We start from the raw sequence: 13,747 nt of genomic DNA, 5'->3' as shown, positions 1-13,747 counted from the left end.
ACTCTGAGATAAAGATAAAAGATATTTTGCCGAACAATGATTAATAGACTATTTAAGAGTATTATCCAAAGACAAAATAAAGGGGAAAGTTAAGTGTGCAAGTACCAAAGATAACCTTAAAACATCAAATTTACTAGGCCTTCAAATAATTTTTATAATATAATTAATAATTTAAATTTATTTAATATTAATTATTAAATTCTACTCATAAGACAAAAAAATAAAAATCACACCTACTAAGAAAAAAGTAAAAATATAATAATTTAACTTGTAGTTTTTATTTAAATAAAGTGCTTAGAAAAATATAAAATCAATTTTAATTCGTGATTGGTTATAGAAAAGATAAGAGGGGATAAATTAAATGTCATTTACTTTAATTTTATCTTTAAAAAATATAAAAATTGATTTTTTTTTAAATATATTTTAGAACAAGAAAGACACATGTTTTCTCTCTTATATTTTAGAATAAAGGGAGTATTTATTAATTTTATTACTAATTAATATATTTAAAAAATGATTAATTACTATGTATTGTGAGTATAAAAAGTTTTACACTGTCAATTCATCACCATAATTAATTTGCACTAAGGTGGTTAAAATAAAAGTTAAATTTCTCACAATATTCAACATCTATGATTAATTGACGGTGTAAAATCTTTTTATATTATTAGTGTATTTTAATTAAATGTATTTAAAAAATAGTCAATCTTATGAATGCTTTAATATTTTTCTAATTTGATTATTATGTATATAATTAACAAAATAAAAGTGATTGTGGGCCTACATATGTTTTATTAATGAGAGTTTTTTTTTTCGTTTTGTAAATGATACTAAATAAAAAGAATAAAATTCTTATGCATTAATTGATGCATGAGATTACTTTAACTACTTTTTGAGTTTTGTTTCTTCTTTGTCAATAATCAAAATAAAACATTTTTTTTTGTCTATCAACAAAATTATCATTTTGAAGCCCATATATAACAAAGATCAAGTGACTTTATTGTATATATTTTATGTTGAAATATTAAACATAATAGATTCAGAAACTTGTATAATGTGAATCTGTTTTTGATTGATATGGAATGGAGCATGATTCTCTATTTATACAAGAAGAGTTTAACATTCAAGTTCTACAATTAAGAATGATCTTTCTTATTTTATTAAATTAAGGTCGGTCTTACTTATTTTAATATAGTGTTGATCTTTCATATCCTAAGATATAACTGAAAATTAAGTCTAGGCTATTAATGTGAAATAAGAGTAGGACTCATCATATTCTCTATTACTCCCCCCTACCCCAAACTCAACGGTGTTTGACACTCTGAGTTTGTCTCTAACGAAACAAAACTGAGGACGAGCCAAAGATTTTGTGAGAATATCTACAATTTGAAACTGTGCAGGAACATGTTCAACTATCAACAATTTGTTGAGTACTTTTTCCTCGACAAAGAATATGTCTAACTCTGTATGCTTTATCCTTGAATGCAACACAGAGTTGTGGCTAAGAGCAACTATACTTTGATTATCACAATAGATGATAGGAGTAGTAATAGGAAAACATAATTCTTGAAGTAACGATTAAACCCAAAGAATTTCAGAGGCAGCAAGAGCAAGGTTGCGATATTATGCTTTAATAGAAGACTTGGCAACAAGAGTTTTCTTTTTAGACCACCAAGAGATGAGGTTAGGTCCCAAAAATACACAAGTACCAGAAGTTGAACGTCTGTCATCTATATAGGATGCCCAATCAATATCGTAGTAGGGCCTGAGATGAATAGGAGCAACATAACTAGCTGGTTTGAACACCAATCCATAATCACTTGTGCCTTTAAGATACCTTAAGATTCTCTTTATTGTAGACCAATAGGAAACCAAAGGTTGAGACATAAATTGACACACATTATTCATAGAGTAATCGAGCTCATGTCTGGTGATTGTAACATATTGTATAGAACCTACAATGCTCATGTAAAGTGTTGGATCTTCAAAGAAATCAGTACCAGCTTTAAAGAGTTTAACTGTAGTAGGGAGAGGTGTAGTAATACTTTTGTAGTCATCCATCTCTGCTCTCTACTTAAGATCTCTCACATGTTTTTCATGAGACAACAATAAATTACTGTTGAAAGTGAACTTAACCTCAATTCCAAGAAAATAATCTAGAACACCCAGTTGTTTGAGATAGAAAACACTGCCTAGTTTGGTAATGAGTTGATGAATCATAATAGGTGAGGAACCATTTAGTATAATATCATTGACATAGATAAGCATGTAGATGCAACAATCTTTGTTGTTGAATATGAGTAAAGAAGGATCACACTTGCGTTGTTGAAAACCAAAATTAATCAATGTTTTTGTGAGTCGATCATACCATGCCCTTAGCGCTTGTTTTAACCCATAATTTTTTTATTAACTTTACAAACCAGAGAGGTATCACTGGAGACAAAACCAGGAGGTTGAGTCATGTATACATCTGATAAGTGCCAAATTGGGTTAAAATTGATATGTAAAAACTTGGCATTTTTTGCTCTATTTTGCGGTTTCAATGTTGAATTCTCCATGTTTTCCACTGAATGTCATATAAATTGCAATTAGCTTTGGTATCCTTTATATGTGTGTTAGTGTGCAGGAATTGTTGTATGAATCCATAAAAAAATACACAAGATAAAGAACAAGGAACAAAGCTAAGATGAGAAGTTCTGGCATGTTCATCGAGTGTGAGTTGGCGAAGGAAAAGCGAGCTCGTCAGGCGAGCTTTGGAAAGCTCGAGGCGAGACTAGAGAAATGAATTCCAGGAGAAAAACTTATGTTGGTCATTGGGCGAGGACTTGTGATTTTGAGTTCTTCGGGCAAGGTCTTGGTCGTCGGGCGAGAGAAGATATTCTTTCCAATGATGATTTATTGTGTTATGGAAGGCACTTAAAGTGACTTTCTGCCAAATTAGATTTTCAGGTATGGTTTTGATAACTTTTAACCCCATTTCCATCAAATACCATTTTTTAGTTATGAGAGGTAGATACTTAGGAAACAACAAGTGGGGGTGCTTCTTAAAGATTCAGACCTAGATTTGCCTCTATCATTGGGAAATTGTGGTTGATGTTTTTTCATCTTCATTATTCTCCTTGTAATCCTTTTATTATTGGGTTCGTATGTAAGTTCACTTTTATAGTGTGTATTTTAATTAATCATGGTGTTATGTGTAATCTATTCACAAATCTATATTGATGTTATCCTTGTTTACGTGTTTATCTGTTGATTTGAATCGTTATTGAGAAATACCCTTTGAATCTAGGTCTAGGATAATCATTTGTTAGACGTTAAACTCTAGACATAGATTTAGATCTAACATTCACGTGAGTATCGAATCTTAATGCTCCATATTTTTTGATAGACTGAGAGACCGTCGATTAAACAATATGGTATAACTCTCGACGGAAGTTTATACATGAACCATGTTGTGAGCGATACGTGATGATATTGATGAATGTTTAGATTGTGCATAATTGGTTGGTAAAGTAAATGTTCATATGGTGGATGAAATTCAATCCTATAAAGCTCTCAGATCTCTCTAAAGCTTTATTTATTTATTCAATAGTTTTTTATAGCCTAGCTTTTAAAATAAATTTTACAAACCCAAGCTTAAAATCGTAGAGACCGTTGAACGACATTGATATCGCACTAATCCCTGTGGAGACGGTAAAAATCAAAATACTTACTTTTTCTTGTTGCTTTATCACTTCAACAAAATGGCACCATTGTCAGGGATTGGTGTTTAGATATTGAAAGCATCGCAATAGTTTCTATCTTTTTTTAAGCTTTGTACATTTGTGTATAGTGTATAGATACTTGTATAAATACTTGTTTTGTACTTGTTTAGTTTAATTTGTTTCAAATAGATAGTATAGTAGTTTAGTTTAATTTCAATAGTTTTAGAAATTTTTGTGTTTGTTCTCAAAGTTTATTTTTGAATGGCTTGAAAAAGCATTGAGTGATTATTTCAAGTTTAAAATTTTCAACTTGCATTTGTATGGTAATGATATGAGCTGAAAATTTGATACATTGTCAAGGTACATGTTTAATACTTTCTAGAACATAGCATGGGTATGAAACTTGTAATTTGTACACATATCATATCATTCATTCTTTTTAAACACATGTTCATATTTGAATCACTTTAGATCATAACCAAATGTGAGGAAACTTTCCATTGTTTACTATATGCATTGGATACCAACAATCCTTGTTTTAACTCGGTTTTATTATGTTTAATCTTTCATTTGTGTTGAATTGTATGAAAGCATGAAAATGATCAAGGACTTTTTATTGATTTTGAGCACAACCACTTGACTAAAAAGTAGCCTACCTTGTGAGTGAGTGAGAATTTGCTTACCCCCTTTGAGCCTTGTGCCAGGATTCATTTTGATGTTAACTTTTGGAACTTGTACATACTTAATTAGCTCATTGTTAATTTTAGATTGGATTTTGAACTTTCTTCTTGAACCCTCAACCATAAATAATGGTTTGAATTTTTACCCTTTCCTTAGAAATTTTGGGAGCATTCACATTACAATGATTGGTTACATTCAAGTTGGGGAGAAAATGTTGATTGCTAAGAGGTCGAGAAAGAAAAAGAAAATTTTGAAAAAAAAAGAGAAAGAAAATAAAAAATAAAAAATAAAAAGAGTAGAAAAAGAAAAAGTATTAAAAAAGAAAAATATATAGCAAATAAATTAGGTTAATAAGTTGTGCGCAAAGGTGTAACATTTGAGCAATGAGAAAAAGGTGAATGAAATTTGTGAATGCTTGAGATTGTGAGAAATGATCACTCTCATTTTATTAGGCAAGTTTTTGTTTCAATTACCTTTATACATGATCCTTCTTTATTAGCCAAGCCACATTACAACCCTTGAAAGTTCTTGTCATTTGTGTTTTATGCTTTCAATATGATTTTTTTTTGGATAAATGCATAATTTGATCTAGATGTTAGCAAGATTGTTGGGCGTGACTTAAGTCCCTCATATTTGTTCTTCATCCATCGATGAACTTGTGTGTTAGGTGTGATTCATTTTTGAAATTGTGTTGCATTAAAATTTTGACATGTGTTTTGTACTTAGAATTTGTTTAATAATCATGGTTTCGTTGTAGTATAGTGGTAAGCATCACTTTGCTTGTACTTTTTCAATTTGAACCATAGATTTGTTTTCGTTTCTAAAACATGTTGATCATGATTTCTTGGTAGTTGCTCTTGTTTCTTTAGGTTTGATTGACCATTGTTTGAGGCTAACCAAAGTTTTAAGTTGGGGAGAGTTTGATGAGTGCCAAATTGGGTTATAATTGATATGTAAAAACTTGGCATTTTTCACTCTATTTTGCGGTTTCGTTGTTGAATTACCCATATTTACCACCGAATGTCATAAAAATTACAATTAGCTTCGGTATCCTTGATATGTGTGTTAGTGTGCAAGAATTATTGTATGAATCCATAGAAAAAGACACAAGACAAAGCACAAGGAACAAAGCTAAGATGGGAAGTTTTGGCATGGCCGTCGGGCGTGAGTTGGCAAAGGAAAAACGAGCTCTCCAAGAAATCTTTGGCAAGCTCAGGGAGAGACCAGAGAAATGAATTCTAAGAGCAAAACTTGCGTTGGTCGTCGGGCGAGGTCTTGTGATTTTGAGTTCGTCGGGCAAGAAAATATATTTTTTCCAATGACGGTTTGCTGCATTTCTGCTAGATGGAAGGCACTTAAAGTGACTTTCACCGAGCAAGACCCTGCTCGCCGGGCGAGACAAGAAATTCCCAATTTTGTATAAATAGGTCCAAATCATATTTTTAGGTATGGTTTTAAGAACTTTTAACCCCATTTCCATAAAATAAATTATTTTTTAGTTATGAGAGGCAGGTATTTAGAAAACAACAATTAGAGGGTGCTTCTTGAAGATTTGGAGTTGGATTTTTCTCTATCGTTGGGAAGTCGCGATGGATGTTTGTTCATCTTCATTCTTCTCCTTGTAATCCCTTTCTTGTTGGGTTTGTATGTAAGTTCACTTTTATAGTCTGTATTTTAATTAATCATGGTGTTATGTATAATCTATTCATGAATCTATATCGATGTTATCCTTGTTTACATGTTTATCTGTTGATTTGAATCGTTATTGAGAAATACTCTTCGAGTCTAGATATAGGATAATTATCTATCAAACGCTAAACTCTATACATAGATTTAGATCTAACATTCATGTTGAAGGAGAATTGCCATCCAAGGCGCAGCGGAATTTAAAAATTTCTCCATTTAGTGATCCTTACGAATGGGCATGATCAGTGATAGAATCGTTACCTCTTGTGGCGATCACGAACGTTGAACGATGACAACGTCTCTACTCAGTCCACACGAACGGATTCCTTCAATCGCAGTGCTAGCTGTTATGAATGAAGGCTTTGAGTGAGAGAGAGAGGGAAACGAAATTCCAAGTCTTCACTTGAGTGTTAGTCTGAGTGACAATGCTTCTACCCAAGGGTTCTATTTATAGAACCACTTGTGTGGGCTTCAATCTAAAAAGCCCACTTAAGTGTATTTTGGCCCATATCTCATAATATGCCAAAATCACTTAAGTATTTGGTACCTTTCCATATTTCGTCTTCCACTTAAGTGCACCGTACCTTACGGTGTTCCTTAGTTACTCTATTTCTCATCAATCCGTCCTTTGTGTGTGACCTTATAGGTTTTCGTGACGTTGGCAATTATATTAAATCACACATTTAACATAATAAACAGTAAGCGGTATCTAGCAATACATCACTGCTACTCAAGACACGAAAATGTCATGTGATCTGACAAAACCTCCTGTGATAATGATTATGTGTATAATTACCCCTTTTCCCTTATGTCTATATTGAACACAAGGTATAGACCGTGTCATCCTTGTCCAGTTCAATATTGGGCCCATAGACATTTATCCTGTTACGCAGGATGGGCAAATTCCATCTAGGTCACTCATGTCCCTCAGCATGCTTTGTGGAGTACCCATCAACTGTCTTTATGGTTATCCAGTTACGGACAAGGTTGGATCAGCAATAAAGCACTCGACTCTACATCTAGGGTCCATAGTGGTTTCAGGTCGAAGAGTGGTATACACCATTATCACCATGAGAATAACTTATGACACTTTGCATAACTTTCTATATAGTATTCTCATAGCGGGTCAATCCGGTATAAATATTACTCTTAATATTCATACCTATGTTTAAGACTTGATAACTCTTTATCCATGATCCATGAGATGTGATCATCAGTCTACAAACATAATAGTCTTAATGCTTTAATGTTATCCCACTTCACAATAAAGCTCGGCTATGGATACTTTAAGAATAGTGTCCATATGTTTAATGTGGTCTCATGATCAAGTCACACTTGATGCATTAAATGGACTAGCTATTCTAGGGACTTTATTAAACAACCGTAATAAAGAAAAAAGCCTTTTATTATTAATAAATAATTCGATACAAGTACCAAAAGTATTGGCCTCTAGGGCTTACACCAACAATCTCCCACTAGCACTAGAGCCAATCAGGCATTCCCCTAATGCCCATTGATCTAGTATGGCCATCATGCTTCTGCTGCGCAAGAGGCTTTGTTAGTGGGTCAACAACATTGTCAAGTGTAGGTACTCTACATATTTTCACATCTCCTCTATCTATTATCTCTCGAATGAGGTGATAACGCCTAAGTATGTGTTTGGATCGTTGGTGAGATCTAGGCTCCTTAGCTTGTGCGACAGCACCATTGTTATCATAATAGAGACCAATGTGATCCACAATGCTAGAGACTATGCCAAGTTCACTAATGAACTTATTGATCCAAACAACTTCCTTTGCTGCACTTAAGGCAGCAATATACTCGGCCTCGGTTGTAGAATCAACAACTGTATCTTGCTTTGAACTTTTCTAGCTCACAGTGCCACCATTTAAGCAAAACACATAACCATTGGAATCATGCATATTAAAGCATCTCAGCACTTTGTCTATGTATGTACTCTGACTTAGGCCAAGCATTTTGTGATCTATCTTATAGATTCTGATTCCTAATTTATAGGCTGCTTTACCTAGGTCCTTCATTGAAAAGCATTTCCCCAACCAAGACTTTACTTGTTGCAGGGTAGGGATATCGTTTCCAATGAGTAATATGTCATCTACATATAATATCAGGAAAACGATCATGCTCCCACTAACCTTCTTGTAGACACAAGGCTCATCTTCGTTTTTGATGAATCCATGAGTAATACATCATCTTGATCAGATATCCATATATCTCAGGTAGGTGACGTATCCTGCCTGACCTACGCTGGTCTTGTTCTACTTGAGCAGGTTGCTCTTACACAACTATTTGTGTTTCCTGCTCTTATTCATCCATAGGTGTATCAATGCCTTGTGATTCTTGAATTTCTTCAAGCTCTACTTTCCTCCCACTGATTCCTTTGGAAATAAAATCCTTTTCTAGGAAAACTCCAGTTCGAGCGACAAACACTTTGCCCTCAGAAGGATTGTAGAAGTAATACCCTCTTGTTTCTTTAGGATACCTCACAAATAAGCATTTGTCAGATTTGGGCTCAAGCTTAGTTGAAATTTGTCGTTTCACATAAACTTCGCAACCCCAAATCTTCATGTAAGACATATGTGGTTTCTTTCGACTCCATATCTCATATGGTGTCTTCTCAACCTTTTGGATGGAACACGGTTAAGTGTGTAAGCTGATATCAATAGTGCATGTCCTCAAAAGGAGTTTGGAAGATCGGCGTGACTCATCATGGATCGGACCATGTCCAACAGGGTTTGATTTCTTCTCTCAGATACACCATTCCATTGGGGTGTTCCAGGAGGAGTAAGTTGGGATAGGATCCCACACTCTTTCAGATGGTCATCAAACTCTAAGCTTAAATACTCATCACCTCGATCTAATCGAAGAGTTTTAATATTCTTACTTAGTTGGTTTTTGTACTTCATTATTGAACTCCTTGAAATCTTCAAAGGACTATGATTTGTGTTTCATTAAATACACATAACTATATCTACTGAAATCATCAGTAAATGTGATGAAGTACTGAAAACCTCCTCTGGCTGGCATGTTCAGTGGTCCACATACATCAGTATGTATGAGGGCCAAAAGATCATTAGCTCTTTCACCTTTTCCTGTGAATGGAGACTTTGTCATCTTTCCAATTAAACAAGATCTGCATGTCTCATATGATTCATAATCAAAAGAGTCCAACAGTCCATCTTTATGGAGTTTGGAAATGCGTTTCTCATTTATGTGGCCTAATCGACAATGCCAAAGGTAAGTTGGATTTAACTCATTAGGTTTCATCCTTTTAGTATTAATGTTATAAATAGGCATTTCAAGATCAAGGACATATAGTCCATTGTTTATTTGTGCAGTAGCATAGAATATATCATTCAAATAAATTGAGCAACAATTGTTCTTTATTATGAATGAAAAACCGAACTTGTCCAAACAAGAAACGGAAATAATATTCCTGCTAATTGCTGGTACATAATAACAGTTCTCTAACTGAATTATTAAACCACTAGGTAAAGTCAATTCATAATTCCTATGGCTAAAGCATCAACCTTTGCTCCATAGCCAACTCGTAGGTCAACTTCACCTTTTGCCAAATCTCTACTCCTTTTTAGTCCCTGCACATTTGTACAAATGTGAGAACCTCATCCAGTATCCAATACCCATGATGCAGAAGTAGATAAATTAATTTCAATAACAAAAATACCTGAAGTTGAAGTCTCTACTCCATTCTTCTTATCTTCCAGGTACTTTGGGCAGTTTCTCTTCCAGTTTCCGGTCTTACCGCAATGGAAGCAAGTGCCTTCTTTTGATATGCCTCCACTAGGCTTTAAAGCAACAACGATGGGTTTGGGTTTGGCAACTTCCTTGCCTTTCCCTTTATCACCCTGCTTAGTGGGCCTTTTGTTCTGTCTCTTTCCATTTCCGATCATCAGAATGGACTTCCCTTTTGACTTTAGATTCTGCTCGGCAGTTCTTAACATGGCGAGCAGTTCAGGAAGCGATTTGTCTATATCATTCATATTGAAATTTAGGACAAATTGACTGAAACCATCTGGCAACGATTGCAAGATCAAATCAGTCGCAAGTTCCTTTCCGAGGGGAAAACCTAATCTCTCAAGATTTTCCACATACCCAATCATCTTGAGTACATGGGGACCTACAGGGGCTCCCTCAGCTAACTTGCCTTGAAAAAGGGCTTTTGAAACTTCAAACCTCTCATGCCTTGCTTGCTCTTGATAGAGCATTTTAAGGTGTTCGATCACATCGAACGGTCCCATGTTCTCATGTTGCTTTTGCAATTCTGAGTTCATGGTAGCTAGCATGAGACAAGCAGTTTCATTGGCATCATCGACATGCTTCTTATAAGCATCTCTTTTTGCCTTAGGTGCAAAACTAGGAGGTTCCTCTTCAGGAACAGGTGTCTCCAAGACATACAGCTTTTTATCATGTTTGAGGACAATCCTCAGGTTTCGGTGCCAATCCAGAAAATTTGTCCCAAACAATTTTTCCTTATCAAGGATTGATCGCAGGATGTTGTTAGAGGTGTTTGCTGTCATGGTAATCTACATTAGGATTAATGAAAATATAAGTATCATTGACATATTTAATTAGGCCTTTAATCAAATATGCTCCCACTATTTTACTCAAAACAAATGACCCTCATCACTTGATTCGGAAAATCCCGTTGGAAGATTTTCTAGTGGGTCGAGATCCATATTTCACTTCGTTCTAAGTCCGCGTAGGCGGATTACACAAAACTAGGTTATTTAGGTAGGAACTCCTTCCAATTGTATCTCATACAACTCTTGAAAATTTCAGTTGGGTGAATAACTCCTTATTCCAATCCATCATATGGATCATTCCCAACTCTTGCTTCTAAACATATATATAATCTTATTATAATTTGTTTAGTTAAGTTTGACCCATTGTTTTAACAGTTGAATATTACAATTATCCCATCGCACCTTACTAATATAGAACATGCACCTCGCGTAGGCGAAACCTACATTATTCGATACTAGTCTTGATGAGTGTTAAAACTTGGAAAGCATAAACTTAATATTTAATTTGAGGGAATTGCAATTTTTCTGATCTCACCGGCTTATTTATCATATAAATTGCCTCTCACATGCATCAACATACATTCACATGCATCAACATACATACATACATAATGAAACAGTTATGGCCCCTAGCGCAATTGTTCTCCCAAGCCAATGAGAGAACCTAAGCTAACCTAACAACGATCTAAGCTTCTCCAAGCAAGATCTTCAAGGTTGTCCTCCTTTGGCACTGACTTCTTTGCTTTCTTCACACCATTACATTACATAAAGAAACGCGTTTTACATACGAGGGAGTGAGATGAGAAAAGAAGTTACATTTGAGAGATTAAGAGAGAGGCACGACACGTAGGTCGTATTTTAAAACCCAAAGCAAAATAAAGGAAAACTAAGGCCATAACGGATCACCACAAGACAATAATAAACACTTTATTATAATTATTAATTCCTTTAATTAATTAAAATCAAATTAAATTTCGACGACCGATCACACTACACCGAGTTAGCCGGGGGTCCGCTGCCCGGTCAGCGGACGGTGGGGGGTCGAAGGGGAAGCGCCCCTGCTCGAAAATTTTAATGAACAATTCATTTAAAATTGACGTTGTTTTTCACATCAACACTTGATACTTTAAAACACTGATTTAGCCGAACGGGTGAATTTTGCCTTGCGTTAACCAGTTAACCAAATGCGTTAACCGGCTAACACTGTTTGAAATCTGTCCAAAAATTATTTTCTGCCTTGCGTTAACCGGTTAACCAAATGTGTTAATCGGTTAACACTGTTTGAAAATCTCTTGGAAAACTGTTTTCCGTCTTGCGTTAACCGGTTAACCAAATGCGTTAACCGGTTAACACTGTTTGAAAACCTTAAAATCTTTATTTTTTTTCGTGTTGCGTTAACCGGTTAACCATATGCGTTAACCGGTTAACCATATGCGTTAACCGGTTAACACTGTTCGGAAAAGTGTTTAGAAAGCACAACTCTTGTGCAGTCACAACCCCAATTGCATAACTCTCTGACAACACAACCCTTGTGTCGTCACTAACCCTGATACACCAATTTCAGACCGTCAAACACATCTCGATTGTTGATTCAATATGATTGATCAACACGTCATTGCTTCACCATACTAATGTCGGATCAAGAAGCAAATGACCATTGGTCGCTCAAAGGAAAACAACCATTGAGTGTTTGAATGAACGAAATGAGAACACTATATCATATATAATGTATTTTACATCAGGATTACATATATCATATATATATATATATATAACTTGATCGATCTCAATATAATCTTTGATTCATTCTATCTTTAATCATATTAATACAGAATAAAATAGTTATCAGATTCATGGTTTCGTAAGTGGCTCTGATACCACTGAAGGAGAATTGCCATCCAAGGCGCAGCGGAATTTAAAAATTTCTCCATTTAGTGATCCTTACGAATGGGAATGATCAGTGATAGAATCGTTACCTCTTGTGGCGATCACGAACGTTGAACGATGACAACGTCTCTACTCAGTCCACACGAACGGATTCCTTCAATCGCAGTGCTAGCTGTTATGAATGAAGGCTTTGAGTGAGAGAGAGAGAGAGGGAAACGAAATTCCAAGTCTTCACTTGAGTGTTAGTCTGAGTGACAATGCTTCTACCCAAGGGTTCTATTTATAGAACCACTTGTGTGGGCTTCAATCTAAAAAGCCCACTTAAGTGTATTTTGGCCCATATCTCATAATATGCCAAAATCACTTAAGTATTTGGTACCTTACCATATTTCATCTTCCACTTAAGTGCACCGTACCTTACGGTGTTCCTTAGTTACTCTATTTCTCATCAATCCGTCCTCTGTGTGTGACCTTGTAGGTTTTCGTGACGTTGACAATTATATTAAATCACGCATTTAACATAATAAACAATAAGCGGTATCTAGCAACACATCACTGCTACTCAAGACACGAAAACATCATGTGATCTGACAAAACCTCCTGTGATAATGATTATGTGTATAATTACCCCTTTTCCCTTATGTCTATATTGAACACAAGGTATAGACCGTGTCATCCTTGTCCAGTTCAATATTGGGCCCATAGACATTTATCCTGTTACGCAGGATGGGCAAATTCCATCTAGGTCACTCATGTCCCTCAGCATGCTTTGTGGAGTACCCATCAACTGTCTTTATGGTTATCCAGTTACGGACAAGGTTGGATCAGCAATAAAGCACTCGACTCTACATCTAGGGTCCATAGTGGTTTCAGGTCAAAGAGTGGTATACACCATTATCACCATGAGAATAACTTATGACACTTTGCATAACTTTCTATATAGTATTCTCATAGCGGGTCAATCCGGTATAAATATTACTCTTAATATTCATACCTATGTTTAAGACTTGATAACTCTTTATCCATGATCCATGAGATGTGATCATCAGTCTACAAACATAATAGTCTTAATGCTTTAATGTTATCCCACTTCACAATAAAGCTCGACTATGGATACTTTAAGAATAGTGTCCATATGTTTAATGTGGTCTCATGATCAAGTCACACTTGATGCATTAAACGGACTAGCTATTCTAGGGACTTTATTAAACAACCGTAATAAAGAAA

The sequence above is a fragment of the Lathyrus oleraceus genome, chromosome 6 (genome assembly GCF_024323335.1).
Source record: "Lathyrus oleraceus cultivar Zhongwan6 chromosome 6, CAAS_Psat_ZW6_1.0, whole genome shotgun sequence".
NCBI lineage: Eukaryota > Viridiplantae > Streptophyta > Magnoliopsida > Fabales > Fabaceae > Lathyrus > Lathyrus oleraceus.
Note: the sequence above shows the minus strand (reverse complement) of the source record.